Source organism: Microcebus murinus, chromosome 25, assembly GCF_040939455.1.
Source record: "Microcebus murinus isolate Inina chromosome 25, M.murinus_Inina_mat1.0, whole genome shotgun sequence".
NCBI classification, from domain to species: Eukaryota; Metazoa; Chordata; class Mammalia; order Primates; family Cheirogaleidae; genus Microcebus; species Microcebus murinus.
Window position 1 is genome coordinate 22,100,895 of NC_134128.1, and position 16,537 is coordinate 22,117,431.

Genomic DNA, 16,537 nt, shown 5'->3' on the forward strand with positions numbered 1-16,537 from the left:
GCTGGAGTGCAGTGGCACGATCATGGCTCACTGCAGCCTTGAACTCTTGAACTCAAGCGATCCTCCTGCCTCAGCCTCCTGAGTAGCTGGGACTACAGGTGCCACCATGCCCGGCTAATCTTTTAAAAAATTTTGTAGAGATGGGGGTCTCTCTATGTTGCTCAAGCTGGTCTCGAACTGCTGGCTTCAAGTGATCCTCCTGCCTCAGCCTCCAGAGTGCTGGGATTAGAGGCGTGAGCCTCCACATCTGGCCTGCTCTTTTTCCTTGTTCAAACATTGCTGTGTGTCCTCACCTTGCCACCTCTGGCCTTCCCATTTTCAGTCGTTGTAGTTATTCCAGGATTACTTGATGCTTTAGTAGAAAGGTGGTTTTATTTCTACAAGAGCAGTAAGTAAGTAACCATGTTGACACTTACCATTTCCTGTTAAGCGTCACTCGTAGGCCGCAGACTTGCGAGTCGGGAGGGGAGGAGAGAGCTTTGCCGTCCTCTGCCGCCACTGGGCTCTCCCCCCAGATGCAGCCTGCGTTTCTAAGGAGGTCGCGTCGTGGATTCAGGCTGAAGCACTTTGTCCTCCAACCACGCAAGGAATATGAGCCCAAAACAGACTTTGGAATTTCAAGGAAAACTGACTTACCAACACAACTTGGAAAGAAGATGTTTTATTCAGTGACGGATTCTAAGCATGTCTGCTGGGACGGTAGTAGGCACTCAGTAAGTACCCGTGAGCAAAAGAGTATATCCTTCCTAATGAACGGTATCTCTTTCCCAAAATTTTCCTTTAAATCTTCGATCAGTTGTACAGAGAATGAATACAGTTGAAGTAACTTTTTTTTTTTTAAATTGTTGTGATTGGCAGGGACAGGAGGGCGGAATGATTGCCAACTTTGATGTGTTTTATACCTGTTTCCAACAGATGATTGAAAAAGGTAGTTTTTATGTGAATTATGATATAATTCCCCGTGGATCCTTTCTCGTATTTTTTGCACTGGATATTGTCCATCTGTTGTGTGTAAAGTCATTATACTTAACTCTCTCATTTAAATATTAATATTAATAATTATATAATATGATAATGATTAATAATATATCGATACAATGATATCAATAATATTAATACTTTGATAATTTGCAACAGAATTAATATTAACAATGTTATTAATTATGACATTAATATTAATGGCATTAATTCACAACAGAACCTTCCGTGGCTAACCATGGTCCTAGAAGAGCCTTCCGGTGGGGGTGGGCGAAGGGTGCACTGGAGATCCCTATCTCAGGAGAGCAGCCCGAGGAAAGGGCTCAAGTGAATTTGGAAAATATTCTATATCCTATCCCAGACAACAGCAGTCACGGCATATAGAAATCTGCTTAATTACGCTAACCCAGAAGCCGCAAAACTGACTTAATCCTGGAGCCCCTTTACATCAGCATGGCGAAGAACAGACATTCCACAGACACCGTGTTGGGAAACTCTGAATTCTAGGCCCAGCCCTTTATTGGATCCGTAAGGAAACTAAATCAGTTGGCTATTTCAACAATGCTTGCAGCGTACCTGATACTAAGAAGCGTCCCAGGAACGGGGGATGAGAGTTAACGAGGAGCAACCCCCCGGGGTCTAGAAGGGAGAGTCCAGCTCAGAGGCAGCGAGGGGCCGGGGGTTCGGTGTGACAATGGGTGGCGTGCGAGTCAGAGCACTGGGGGTGAGAGGGGCCGCGCCCCAGGCTCCGCAAGGGCGCGGAAGCTTGAGCTGGGCCTTTGGAGGATGAAGAAGGGTTTTCCTGCCGTTGCCCTCGCTCTGCCTGGCCACGCCATGCTTCACATCCTTGGAGAGCCACCGGCGGCGTCCCCCGTGGAGCCTTGCTCTCCTTCGTGCCGTCACCCCGTGGCCGGGCGCACACGTGAAGTGGTGTTTAGAGGGAGATGGAAACTTGCAAGCAGTGAGGAAGCAGAGCCCGCACCATGGCCGACTTCTCCCCGATCACGCCAGGCACGCGTGGGCCGCGTCCTCCCGCCAACACGCAAGGAGAGAGGGCAGCCCCGCCCCGGACGCGTTCTGCGTGTTGCTAGCCCTGGGGCCCGGGACACGCGTGTGTCTGTGTGTTACAACAGGGAAATGGCGTGGAGTCGGCTTTCTGCCTGACGACCCAGCTGAGCCACCAGGACATCCCAACTGGTCACCTCGCCTAAGCGTGCCATCGGAATGACCTCATTGACCCTCAGCAACCTGGCGATGATTGCCATTTCACCAGCGAGTGGCTGAGACACAGGGAAGTTGAGTAACTAGCTTCCGGTCAACAGCTAGTAACAGACTAGGCGTTTGAGTCTTGCTCCTGAGTTCACGCACTTGACCTCTAACGCATATACACTAATGGATTGCCTCTTAAAACCGCAATCTTAGTAAGCCATGCTTTTAGCATGTCGTTATCTAATAGATTGCTTCTAAACTTGTACATATTTATGGTATAATTAGTATCGTCTGCTACGTATGTCAAGCTCATGAAAATTGCTCAATAACAACTCCGATGAGTAAGGAAAAATAAAAGTCGAAAAAAGCCCCATTCGCTACCCCATTAGTCTGTGCTCTCTGGTTTGGGGCACTGGGGCTTTGAAGAAGGAGTCTGATAAAAAAAAAAAAAATCCTTGAAGGATCCAACAAGCCAGCAGCTCCACATGTTGCAGAAAAGAGTATTTTGAACAACTCAGCTCCGAGGAGGCATTCAGTAAACACTTGCTGACTGGGTGGAATTAGACACACAGATTTTCCTGATTGACATGACATAGTCACTAATTGCAAAACCTATTTGAGGAACAAGTTGATGAAGTGGAGAAAAATTAAATGGGCCAAAGCGGAAGTGGTGTAATGGGAACCTCCCCGAGGCTGGGGCTGGGGACGGGCCAAGGAGAGCATCGTTATGTGCCGGCAATGCGCAGGCAGGGGCCAAAGAGAATTTCTTTGACTTAATAATTTTTGAAAACCGTTTGTGCAATTGGTATATTAAATGCTGCGGAAATTGTTTTGAGTCTTCGCAAGAGAGTGACTGCGTTTAGTCCCCACATAAATCTGTGTGCTTGTGTAATTCAATTGCAGCATATAGCAGACTTATAATAACTGCATCATCTACCTTTTTTATTTCAGCATGAAAATAATATTTAAGATTATATTCTTGAAAAGTTTATGGTAGCAAAATGAAATCAAATAGTTTCGCATCAGGGGGGAAAAAGGAAAATAGAAGGGGAACGTGGTTTAACAAATAGTAATGCTGAGTTTGTATTCTGGAGAAATAACCGTGGCCTTTTCCATGTTCAATTGAAATGCGGCCCTCTGAGATTCTTCCGGTGTTTGGGAAGTCAAGTTGTCTTACTAAATTGTGCAGAAATTGACAGATTCCAAACAAATGGCGAGACTAATCATTGGAGAGTGCACAGTAATCTGGCAAAATGGAAATTGCAAATGATAATATATTCCCCCCGAGTAAATGAAATATGCAAAAGAACAACTGCATAGTACAATAGAGTTTGTGTAATCCCTGGGTAGCTACTGTTAGCAAGCTATTTTGTCACAGTTGCGTTCTTCCTCAGTTACTAATGAATGCACAAAATCAAGTTTAAAATGAATTATAAAGTTCTTTTCAAGAGTTCTGTTTTTGCATGCAACGTCATTGGGAAGTATCAAAACACTCGTGGCCACCAGTGACATAAATCTTGCAAAATGTCTGTGCACCTCACTGAACATTTTGCGTTTCTTACCGTAACACTAACTCTTATTTCTGTCAGGGCACTTTTTCTAATCCGTTTTCATCCTATTACTGTACTCGGTAATCTCGGTCCTAAAGAAAACAGAAAAATTTAGCTCTGCCAGGAATGCTTTTGCAACCCTGATGTTATCTTAACAAGATTGTGTCTCCTCATGTTTATCTGTAGAAGACGATATGGAAATCCAGTCCTGGTGGTGATGATAATATTAATTCATTCTTCATTCAGCAATAATCTGGTGCACGTTCTCTGCTTCCAAGCCCCTGACTCAGCGTTAGGAGAGATGGCGTAAGCCAAGCACAGGGACCTGCCTTTGAGGAGTTTACAGCCATCTAAGCAGCAGCTGGAATAACGGGTTTAACGGTGGGTCGTGTTCTCGTTCTCGAGAACAGCATCCACTGCGAGATCAATGTCTGCAGACAACTCCTGATTATTCACAAAGCTCACTCATCATCGTCTCATCTGCCCAGACCCTGCCTTGTCAATGTCACTGCGTGTCATTTTCTCCCACACTGAAAGGACACAAAGAACAGAGAACTCACAGCAATATGGATGTGAGAAATCGGATGGAGGCTCCATAGGGAAATATCTGAACCCTTGGGCGTGGAAGATTGCTGTCTTTCCTTCACTCAAGTAACCCGGAACTGCCTGATTCAATTCGTGTCTCAGGTCACGTGTGAATTTGGTGTGGGCAGATGTTCCTTGTGTGTTTTTGTCTTGCAATTGCCAACTCTATTATTATTTCCTATAAAGCTTTGGGTAAGTCTTAGTTTCTCCCCATCAGATAGGGGAAACCTGCTTTTCAGCTATCCATCTTCTAATAGATGAGTCACATAATAATTTGCAGAGATGGCATGCCAACCCAAGGGAAGCTTCTGGAAGGTGGAGACAAGCAGGAGGCTGTGGCCGAAATGCTGTGCCACAGGCAATACTCGAAAGGACTAGAGCGAACCAAGAAGTCATGTCCTTACAGTCAAGCAGGTGTCAAATGCCAGGGCAGGGTGCACGCGCTTAGGGTAGCAATCATTCCCGACATCGCCTCTGAAAGTAGTGCCAGACAGAGACAAGCCTGTGCATAACGGAAGCACAAAAGCGTCAGAAACTTTCAACCAAGGAGACTTCATGTGGTCTCTGACAGGTGCAAAGCCAGATACCAAGCCAAGACTAAGCGACAACACAATAGTGGAGTTTTACAGAGCTTGGCAAACCTAGAGAAGGTGCTGCCAGGCGGGATATCCCACAGATGTCTGATCTCCACTCAATCTTTGTGATGCTTAAAATGCACAAAGCAGGAAACTGCCTGTAATGGATGCAAGGTGTATGAAATGCAAGATGATGAAAATGGGATGTGCAAGGTGTATGAAAATGAATGTTTAGTTAACTGGAAGGGGAGTCTTGTAAATTTGGGGGACCGTTCAGAATTAAACTCAGACAAATGGACAGAAGGAGTAAATTGAAATAGAGTGAGGCCTGCACTTCCGAAATGTGCTGAAGAGTGTGACTCAGGAATCATTTATCCATTTGAATGTCCATTCAGTGAACATCTGCTACTGTCACATGGTGCTTTCATGTTGTATAGCATGTGAAGAAGGAAAGGTTCTGATCCTCAAAGAGCAGCACATTAAAGTGGATAAGCAGTGAGTAAGCAGAACAGAGGGTCCTGTTTAGGAGAGCTGACTACGGCCCCCTCTGGGGCACGTGGGAGGCTGCTGGGCGGAGAAGGTGATTTGGGGACGGTGGAGCCCAGGCTGAAGGTTGGGGTGCAGGAGATGGGCACGCTGAGCAGAGATGGAGGAAGGGTGAGCCCGAGTGCAAGCGAACAAGGGACAGCTCATCTGTCGGGCTTCAGCAAGAGCATTGCTGGAGGGTGACAGGTGTGTGCACAAATGCAGTGCACTCGGGCAAAGACATTGATGAGACCCCCACATAGGAGTCTAGAGAGATGAGTAGGATGTAAGAGGCTGAAGATGGAGACTTACCGATTACAAAAAAAAAAAATTGGTTTCGGTGGAGTATGATGATGATTTGCTAATACCAGCTGTATTAACCTCTCCCGGTAACCTTGGAAATGGCACGTGTTTGGAAACTCCCAGTAGAACTCACCCAGACCAGCCGGAGACCCCCTGGGCTGTTTCTGTGGTCTCCCTTGGCTATCAGAATTTCAGATCTTCTCTACTGAGTACCACTTACAGCCAAGCACCCAGCACCATTCTCTACCGCATTCCTGCTGTTCAGCGTGCCTTTGTTTGTTGGTGTCTCTACTAATCTGTAAAACCCCCCCAGAGACCACAAACCACATCTGCTCTCTTCTTTTCTGCATCTCCTCCAACCAGGCGTCAGAGCTGGTGCTCCATCGCTTCTTGTCCTGATCCAGGAGCCTCTGAACCCCCTGTGTGTTTTCCGCGTGCACACGGAAAAGGTGGCAGAGTCCCTCCAGTCTTCTGTGACCCGATCAGCAAACCAGTCCCCACTGTACGCCGGAATCGCCCGGAAGGAAAATGGCGCCAACGCCCTTGTTCCCACAGTTTGAAGTCTTTGACGCACTTTAAACGGAGGGACAACCGTACAGCTCGCTTCATTACTCTGCCATTTTCACTGGATGCTCCCTGACTTAATTTTTTATCTCAATGAGTATTAGGCGTCGGGAGACTCGCCCATAAACACAGAGCTGCCTCTGACAGCTTCTGGGAAGGAGCCCCATGGGGAGGAGGAGGGTGATTTACAGCAGGCTAGCAGTGCCGCGGAACAGCTTCGGCACCAGAAGTTTCTAGGGCTTAATTACTGCCTTTAAAATTTAAGCCAGAGCTACGCACGGAGCAGTACCCACCAGAGGAAAAGAGAGAGGAAAAACAGGGCATGATTGCACAGCAAACAAAACACTTGGTACGAGGATGCTGGTGTTATATTCTCTGTCTTGTGACCTATAAAAACACCAGCCTACATGATTCATTCTTTCTTTGGCCAATTTTATCCATTCTTACTATGGTCTCTATTTTCTGTATAAAGAGATCTAACCCCTTTGAATCTAGCTGGAGTAGATCATTCAGGTGTTAGAAGACTTACCTGCTCCTAAAAAGATATCAGGATTCTTTTTTTTTCCTTTTCCTTTCAGATAGTCTTTGGATAAGGACATAGAAATTCCAGTAGTCTCAGAAAAACACAGTCACAAACTTTTAATTCTGTGACCCACCTAGTCCCCTCCCACCTCCCGCTTAACTGTTTAAAATACGCTGTATTCTTAGGGGAATTCAGAGGTCCTAAAGCGAAACACATACACAAACCCACAAATAATGCTGGCTTGCTAGCTGTTTGAACACGTTCACTGCCATGTGAGTTGTATATAACTCAGGCTAGTTTTGAGCCGGGGCCTCATTAAGCAAAACCTTGCAGTTTGTGAAAATTTTACTTGTTGATGTTCTTATTATTACAATTAATAGCAACAATTTAATTCTAAAAACATGGATTGCATTGCATTATAACTCACGCACAGAAAACAATAAAAAATAACAAATTAGAAAGGATCGTTTTGTTTTAATAAAACACTATGTCCCGGGGGGAAAAGATGTTTTCTGGTGCGGCAGCCAATGTGTTAAGAAACAACAGTCTACAAAATAAAGGTATTTTTTCCTGTTCCTTTTAAATGGGAAATTGCTTTTCATTAAGAGGAGTTGGATAATGCCCCCCAAAGTTCTTCATTTAATGGGAAAACGATGCCTCTCGTGTTCCCTTCTGTGCTCGGTTGATTGTACTTCAAGAATTTAGTGGCTTTGAGCCTAAAGGCAATATTCAGGGAAACCCGACGCTAATTTCCCCGCAGTGCTTAGGAGAGGCGTACCTTTTGTGAAAGGGAGCTGAATTTCAAAGATGTCTGGAAATTCTGAAATCCATGTTGATCACCCATATTAAACCTACTGGACGATCTCTGGCATTGGGAGCTAAGAGCTCTGTGGGGAGAGTCTATGAGAAGGTGGGGTTCACCAATTTTTACCTGATTTTTACCTCATTTCCTGGAGCTCTTCTCATGCAGTCTCTGGCGATATTAGGGTCCATAGCGTCCCCCCCAGGTTGGCAGCACCCCGCGCGTCTTCACCGCTGCCTTCTCTCTCTCCTTGACTGTTGGAAAATAGCTCCAATGTCACCTTCCCTTGGGGAAAGGGAAGAGCCCCCTGCCTTGTCACTACTGCAAAACTCTATGCAGCGTTCCTCCCCGAGGAGGGTGAATTCTAGAGACCACAGAAAGATGTCTGTAGCTGCAACACCTAGCACACAGTAGATGCTCCACGGATATTTGCCGAGAATGCCTTGGTCCATTTGAACATCTGGAACAATGTGCCATAAACCGGGTGGCTTGCAAACAAGAGATGTCTATTTCTCCGGTTCTGGAGGCTGGGAAGTCCAAGATCCAGGCGCTGGCGGGCTCGTTGTCTAGGGAGGGTCCACTTCCCGGTTCGTAGATGGTGTCTCCTTGTTGTGTCCTGGCCTGGCAGAAGGGACGATAGGGCTCTCCGGGGCCTCTTTTGTAAGGAAAAGAGGGGTCCCCATTCAAGAGGGGTCTGCCTCCAAGACCTCCTCACCTCCCGAAGGTCTCTAATACTCCTAATAGCAAGTTAGGTTTCAACCTACGAATTCAGGCAGAGCACACGCCCTTGGACCACAGCGCCGCCAAATGGAACTCCCAGGTACGGCAGCTCTTTTGTTCTCTCCCTAATTCCACATGTCGGCACTCTGCGTGTGTACGATCCATATTCTGTCTGATATGACAGAGAAATACCTGCCAAAAAGCTTGCAGGTCATTTTAAAAGTATCCATCCTCATGGGTGGATGGATGCTGACCTGAAATTTCCTGTCTTCCCAGAAGACAAAGCAGAAAGAAACTGGGTGTGACTAAGAACAGCCCCCAACCCTCAGGTATGTTAATGTGACATGAAATGGATACTATTGGAATAAAAACGCTATTTGAAAAGCTGCTGTTAAGGAAGGCCCGTCACTGAGCAGGGCTTTGAGAGAGGAGAAAAAGTCATTTAACGGGGCAGGACTGTGCTAGGCTGCAAGCCTCCTGGGCGGATTAAATGCAGGAGTCACGCGGCCCGTGGCGGGCTCGCTGTCTGCGAGTTCCCCGATCCTGGCGGCACGCGGTGTCAGTTACACGCTCCAGGATTTACGTCAAACCTGCCAGGAGCCAGGGATCGTTCTGTGAGATCGCGAGCTAGAGGAATGGGCTCCCGGGCGTAAACAGTGGAGGATAATATTTGCATTCTGTGATGCGTGTGTGTCTCTGTGTGTGTGTTTAGGGGTTGGACAACACAGGTTTTCTGTAGCCTTGGCCTCATCTTTTTTTTAAAACGAATCCACTTATGACAGAAGGACTCACAGGAAGTAGTTTAGGTCTCTCAAAGATACATGAGTAGTAGCCTTTCAAGGAGCCCAGTGGTAAAAGAAACTGCTCCCGCCCGCAGCCACGTGGGGCCGGATCTGGGTACCATTGCTGTTGGTTGACCTTGAGAATGTCCTGTCACCTCTCTGGGCTCCAGTGCTGTCCTCTGCGGAAAGAGGCGTTCAAACTAGGTGGTCTCTTTCCAGCTCCCAAATTCTGCAAGATGACGTCTCTTCTTAATATCATTTTTTTAACACTGAAATAGATCGCATTTCGGCTCTACCCACTAAGGTTTACTTTATCATATGTTTTATTAATAAATGTGCAGGTAGTTAATACACGGTGAGTTGCTGACTTTTTATTCTAAGTTTTAGGAAGTGATGTTTTCACCCTAAATTTAGTGCATATAATTCATTAGACAAGGACCTAAAGGAAGCGGAATGGACACCCTATGAGCTCGCTGGGTGAATGTCAACCCTGAGCAAGATCTCTGCCAACCGGTTTCCAGGAAGTGCCGTCTCTAAGGCACTAGAGTCACTTTTTATTTGTGTGTTTTCCTGAACGTTTTCAAAACCATTGCAATGAGAATGCTATCGATAGAGACAAAGTGTTCTCATTTTCACAAGGCTCTGGGTTCTCAGCAGTCGATTAAGAATTGGAGAGAGGAAAGTACGAGACATTTTTGCCGTGTCCTTTACGAGTTTGGACATGTTTGTGATCACAAACTGGAAACCGTTGAACGAGTGAGTGCACATGAGCATAAGAAGCGCAGGGCTTTACTGGTCACTGTGAAAAGAAACGAGCAGTGAAAAGTGCATGCCTACGTTTTATAGATGAGTGAACGGATTAAAAAAAAAAAAGGACCTGTGTTTTATTACAAAGTGAATTAATGGGGCAGTGTGTGGGGGGGGGAGAAGCAGGATTTCTGACCGTCTAATTTAATGTCCAGCCCTAAAACAGAAGGCCCCTGTGTCGGACCTGGGCTCACGGCGTGGGGAGTTTGAGTCTGGGCCGAAATGTCCCACCCTGCAGATCCTTGATGGTGACGGAATAAATTTTAGTTTTAGCGGGAAGAGTGAAATGATTGGAAATGGGTTTTTACAAACTTTTATTGTTCTATGAGTAAACAGACATCATCGGTCTTCAAAGCTTTTTTTTTTTTTTTTCCCTGTAACCCCAGAGTTCAATCACAGTGTAGCTATAATTCCAGAACTCTCTGAACTGCACCTACGTATTATTCTCTGCACAGATCTTTAACTTTAACAGCTATTCATTAGTTCAAGAGACCTTTGCTTTTATATGAATCACAGCTTAGTGGGTGCAGAGAAAGGCATTCATTCTCCACAGCTGCCGCTTTATGGGAACAATCCTTGTTCTGTTTTATTTTTTTAAAATTACACTCTGACCTTTTTGAAAATGGAACAGACGTTTCCAAAGTTTTACTGGATTATTTGCTGAAAAGCTGTGACCCTGTTTGGGCTTCTTGGTTTATAAAGTGGTTCTTATTAAAATAGGTAGATCCTCCCACGTTAAAAGGGAGACTAGCTAAACTTAAGCACTGCGAAAATGCTACCTTCAAGTGAAGGAGCGATGAGACCCACGTAGATGCCATCAAGTGGGGCCAGGGATGCCCAGGAGGGGGTCTTTATTCCATAGGAGAGTGACGGTGGCAGTTGGTGACACCCGCTCTCTCTCACACACACACCTATAGAATGTCCTTTGGCTATGACTGTAAGCACAGGAGTGAGGGTCCTTGCATAGCAGAGTGGTCTTAGGGTGCCATGGAAGGAATATTATCATCAAACGCCAACGTGGGGGACACAGATATGTACAGAAAGAACAGAGATCAGTGTAGACACTGAAGTCTCTGGGTAAGAAGCAGCAGGAGGCGAAGTCACTCAAGTCACATGACAGTCCTTTCCCTGGGCACAGCGGGTTAACTAGGGACAAACGGCACATAGGGGACTTCTCCTCTAAAAGAAATGTCACACGCCATCTCACCAGGCCCTTGAACTTAGACTTGGCACCGAAGTCAGCGGCTGCCCACGGCGCTCCGGTGACGGGCTTTGGAGAGGCCATGCATGAGAAAGTTGTGGGTTTGGGAAGAAAAGACAGAGAGGAATGAATCTTTGGGTGATATTTAATGTGCAAACGTACATTGGCTTTGCAACTCAGCAGCCACTCGGCATGACAGCTTGTGGGGTATCTGTCCTTCCTGAGCCTGCTCTTCCTCTCCCTGCTTCTGAATATTGGGGTATAATTTGGCTCATTGGTGCCTGGGTACGTGGTTTTTAACAGATTTCATCCTCTTAAATAGGAGAATATGTAACATACTCTGTGAAAAGGTAATGGGTGACCATGCAAGGCTTTTCTACCACCCGGAGGTTTGCTGCTGGTTTTGTGGCCGGTGTTAGAAGATTTGTGAATGGGAAGTTGAGTTGCACATTTTTTTTTCCCTTTTGCAAAAGTCAAGAGCTCCAAATTGTTGACGTTTCCCGTGATGAAAAGTGACTGTCGGATTGTGCCACCTCGCAGTAATAAATGCACTTAATCTATCCTTTTTGGTAAATGTGACTTAGCAGTGGGGAGAAAAAAAAAATAACAGCTTTTTGAAAGAATCCCATGCTATGGAGAGAGCATTTGAGAAATAAATCTTGGGGAATGAATCTTGAGGAAAGTGGTTTAAGTGAATCACTTGTAGAGATTTTCATAATTTCATACTTAAAAACCTGGAAACAAACTTCTAGCCAGTTGGAAAATTTTAAGCCAAAGGTGCTCCAGAGGTTTTGAACCCATTTGTAAAAAATATAAAAATGCAGCACCTTCCGATTAGTAAATAGCAACCATTGGTCAAGAGGGAAGTTTATTAGCTGTATTTCAACAAACTTTGGTGTGTTGGGTGAACGGACAGAAAACCTAAGATTTTGGGTGCAACCAAAGACTTCCTCCTGGGGTTACAAGAGCCACTAAATCCACGTGGGGAAATAGGCTGAATTCAGACACACACCTAAAATGAAATAAATTCCTAAATCACAAAGTGTTTCACCAGAATTTTCAAGAATAATGATGTATATTCAATCATATCACTCTCCCTGAAGTATTTGTGATAATTGCTTTTAGTAAGAGCACAATTCTACACCTTCAACAAATAACCCGTTATTAAAATTTTACCTTGCTAATTTCCTTTTCTCTTTACAATTTCCAAATTTCCATTCTCTTTTCTGGGTTATTTCCTTAGTTATTAGCAACCAAATCATAGTTTTCTCTTGGGCTGTGTCCATGCTAAAATTTATCCCATATATTTCTGTCTTTTAAATGATGGTATATTCTATTTACATGATTTTCACCTTATTCTTGGTTACTTAATCATATTTCACTGCTGCCTGCTTTTGTTTTATAATTTCTTGCTATTTTTTTTTTTTTTTAGGGATCCTATTTCCTCCTAAACACGCTTGCTTTGAATTTCCACAGAATTAAATCTATTTGGAGAAAATTCGTGGCATGACTGTTAATGTCATTCTTCAAGCATTGGGTTTCTTCATTGAGTATAGAATTTTTGGGGTTTGCACACTCATTTTCAAAGGCACTTTGTGCTTGCTTTGGTTTGTGTTTCCTTTTCTCTTGCTTTCTGCCTGGCAGTTGTCTAGTTTTACCTGTTTAAAGTTTCCTCCACGCGGCTGCCATTGCCCCTGCTTAAAGCTGTACTTTACAATGCTAATTAAAGACGTTGATGTTAGAGACATTTTGGAGCCAGGCTGGAAGGGAGCAAAGGTAGCAGCGTTTAGGCTCGTTCCTTGCCTACGAATTTGTCTTTGTCTTCCTCTTCCCTGAGCTCCCGGTCTCCCATGCAGCCATTGCTCTGGGTTGGGGACAACAGCTGCCCATGTCAGCTCCAGGAATGAGAAGTCTTCCCCTTCTATACGATGGGGACGACTTCAAAGCCTTGGCTTTAGACTGTGAGTCTGGCTGTGGTCCTCTCTCCAGACCAAGGGTGACATTTCGAGGTACCCTTTACTCTGAAGGCACGGAGTTCCCTGCTTGGTTAGGTCTTGGGGCTTAAAACCTCCGACTTCAGTCCTGCCCACTGCTTCGTGCTTCTATTCCTTCTCCAGTTCACAGAGAAGTTCATCTTGTATCTGAGCCTATTTGCGCCTTTCTCAATTTGCACCATTTCCATCGTACCTGTCAGTGCCGTGTTTGGGGGTGGGGTGGGGGCGGGTGCATGTCCTAGCGCGGCCTTGCTGTGCCGTGGTCGTACCCTGCAGTCACTCGGTGCCGGAATGCCACATGGCCTGTCCCTCGCTGCCCGCTGAACAAAACACCTCCTCCTCGGCTTAGAATCCGGAGCACTTGGGACTATAATAAGCTCGGCACACCTTTCCCAAGGTTATGGAACTCTGGCACGGACATTTTCAGCCTGCAGATCGGACCATGTGCTGTTCTTGGAAACTGCGCATCTTTCTGAATTGGCGGACACAGATATTTCCTCCCGGAAGATCCTTCTGTCCACGATACTCATTGCTGTCGGCCAGGCCCGCTCCCTGCAAGGCCTTTCTTGGGGTTTCTCTCGCCCACTGACGTCAGACTTGGCCGTGGGGACCTGCTTTGGCCAATGAAAGGTGAGTGTATAGAGCAGAAGCTTCCAGACTCAGCCCAGGCCTCCCCGGTGTGTATTCTCTCTTTGCCATAAGAACAGCACGTCTCAGCTGTGTCTGGCAGCGAGAAAACACAGACGAGAGCCAGGGCTGACCCACACCTGACAGGTAACAAGAGAGTAACCTTTGCAATTACAGGTCCCCAAGATTTGGGGTGAGTTGTTTGTTATCAAAGTCCAACTCAACACAGGACGACTGACAAACTCTCCCACCAAGATGATGGAACAGAAAGAACCTGAGTTTTTAAATCAGACAGACCCACGTTCAAATATATATATATTTTTTGCATCAATGGTATTTTTGTAAAATAAAATTCGTTCACCTCCACGCATCCCAGCGTCTACAGATACAAAACGAGGGTCACCGTATCCGCCTTGCAGGACTATTACTGGGATGGCAATCCTGTAGGTGGAATTCCTACCTGCTGTAGAAAAGGCCCTTCGATTATGGTAGCTGTAATTATTATTATTGCTAATGTGACATTGCTGTTGTTGAAATGCCACCTGTTTCCCCAAAGAGACGCTACTAATTGTGTCGTAAAGATCTGTTTCCCTCTATATCGCAGACAGAACAAATCAAAACTCCCAGGAAACTGCGGAGTTCCTCCCGAAGAAAATTCTAGACTTTCCCAGGTCGATGCACACTGCTGCCCTCTACAGGTTCGGGGTGAGGAGACCGCCCCCCCCAGTAGAGATGGGAGAAGCAATAGATTTCTGCAGGAAGCACCTGTTGCCACGTGGGTAGGGGAAGCTGTTATAAACTTAACAGCCCCTGTTTAAAAGCTACTATTTATCAGGTGCTGGTCACACGTAGCAGGTGCAATGCAGAACTTACTGCGTCTTCACGACGACTTTAAGAATCAGGGTCTCTCCCGTGGACTAGTTTTACAGTTCAGAAAAGGTAGGTGCAGCACTGTTAAGTCTCTTCCCCAGGGAGGTGCAACTATTATGGGGTAGAGCCTGGACTCACGCTCACAGGCATGCTCGAGTGCTTGCAAACTCCGCTAGAGAGGTATTGCCAACCGAAAATCAGAAACAAGAAGTTGTTTGCTCCCACCTTGTTCTTTGTGAGTAAATAACTCTCCTGAAAGCCAGTGGGGAGTCTGTGCTTTTCCAGAAACAAAAGAAAAACCATTTTCCTTGGTCCTCACGGAAAAGGATGAGGGTACACCCGACTCTTTCTTGGCACGGGTTAACAAGCGTAGTTTATAAGATGCTGTCTTCTCTCGTGGCCAGCGTGGCCGATCCTGTACTTATGTTGAAAGGGACATAAATAACCGTGCTTACATAGAGGTTTCAGGAGCTCAGAGTGAGCAGGGGATCAGAGTGCCCCTTGGCCGTTCTGTTACCATAATGATTCCAGCGCTTAGGAAAGAGACCAATGACGGGAACTGCTATCAACATTTGCAGCGAAAAGACTGCGAGTTGGAAATTGGATTTTCCTCTCCTCTTGCTAATGAGCTCTTTTCTCAAGGAGCCGATGCCCGGCGTGGAGAGGGAGATCGGTCATTTCTTTCCTGTGTTTTACACCCGCTAATGCCCGTCCTGAAGTTCCAGCAACTCCTCCGTGCAAGGGGAAGTTATACGCAGCCATAAAAATATCCGTCAGGGGAAAGTGGCTGGGCTGGCCGCACCGTAGCAACCTAAGAAAGTGGAATCTTTAATTGGACAAATTATAAAATGTTTTCAAGTGGGCGTATGTATGTCAGCTTGTTCCCCCACAGCAGCTACCATGGGCAGGAAAAAAAAAGAATTCTTTCTGTCTGTTTGTTTCGTGGCCTTGAGACGCAGTCCCATGGTCAATGTCAGATGGTTCTAGAAGAGTTGCTTCTCAAGGTAGCCCTGCTGCTGCCTTTCCTTTAGGTTCCCATGGCAATGCGTTGGGGCCCCTGTTTGGATACAGGGGATTCTTGCTCAATAACAAATGCAGTTCTACTTGGAAAAGGCTCTTGGTATACCGGAACAAAATACGAGTGTAGCTAGAGCCGCATTCAGAATTCACTCCAGCACTTTTTGAAAATGTTTCTGGAGGTTTAAATGGAGGCTTTTGAGCTGAGTCATGAATCATCAGAGCGTTTCAACATGCTGATTCCTTGCAACTACCGTGTTTCCCCGAAAATAAGACCTACCCATAAAATAAGCCCTAGCAGGATGTCTGAGCATTTGCACAATAGAAGCCCCACCCCGAAAATAAGCCCTAGTGACGGGCGTGGCTGCGCAGCGCGTCTGCACAACCCGTGCATGTCGTCGCGGAGCGGGAAAGAAGACGAGCAGCCCTTCTCCTCTGCCCCGTGAGAGCTCTGTGGCTCCACATGAGAGATTGGGGCCAATGGTTCTAAAGGAAATAGAGTCGCAAGAAATTCAGGATGGAGTTCGGGGTTTGGAGAATGATGATGATATTCCAGAAGAAGACGACTTAACTATATTTGAATAAATGTAGATTGTTGTATTGTACTTAAAAAAAAATAATAGATCCCCTGAAAATAAGCCCTAGGGTGTCTTGAGGAAAAATAAATATAAGACCCTGTCTTATTTTCGGGGAAACACAGTATAATAACAAGGTGTGGGATGAGAGTTTGGTTGAGTCTTCTTGGTCCATCTACCCCAACTCTCCGCCCTGCGGCTCCTGGGTAATCTACCCCCCACCCTTTCAGCCTGCCAGTTTTGCTTCAAGGCGATAAGGTGTATCCTGGTGACAACTTTGATAAATTTCCTAACCAGAAATTTTCCAAACTCAACATGTAGATAAACGCA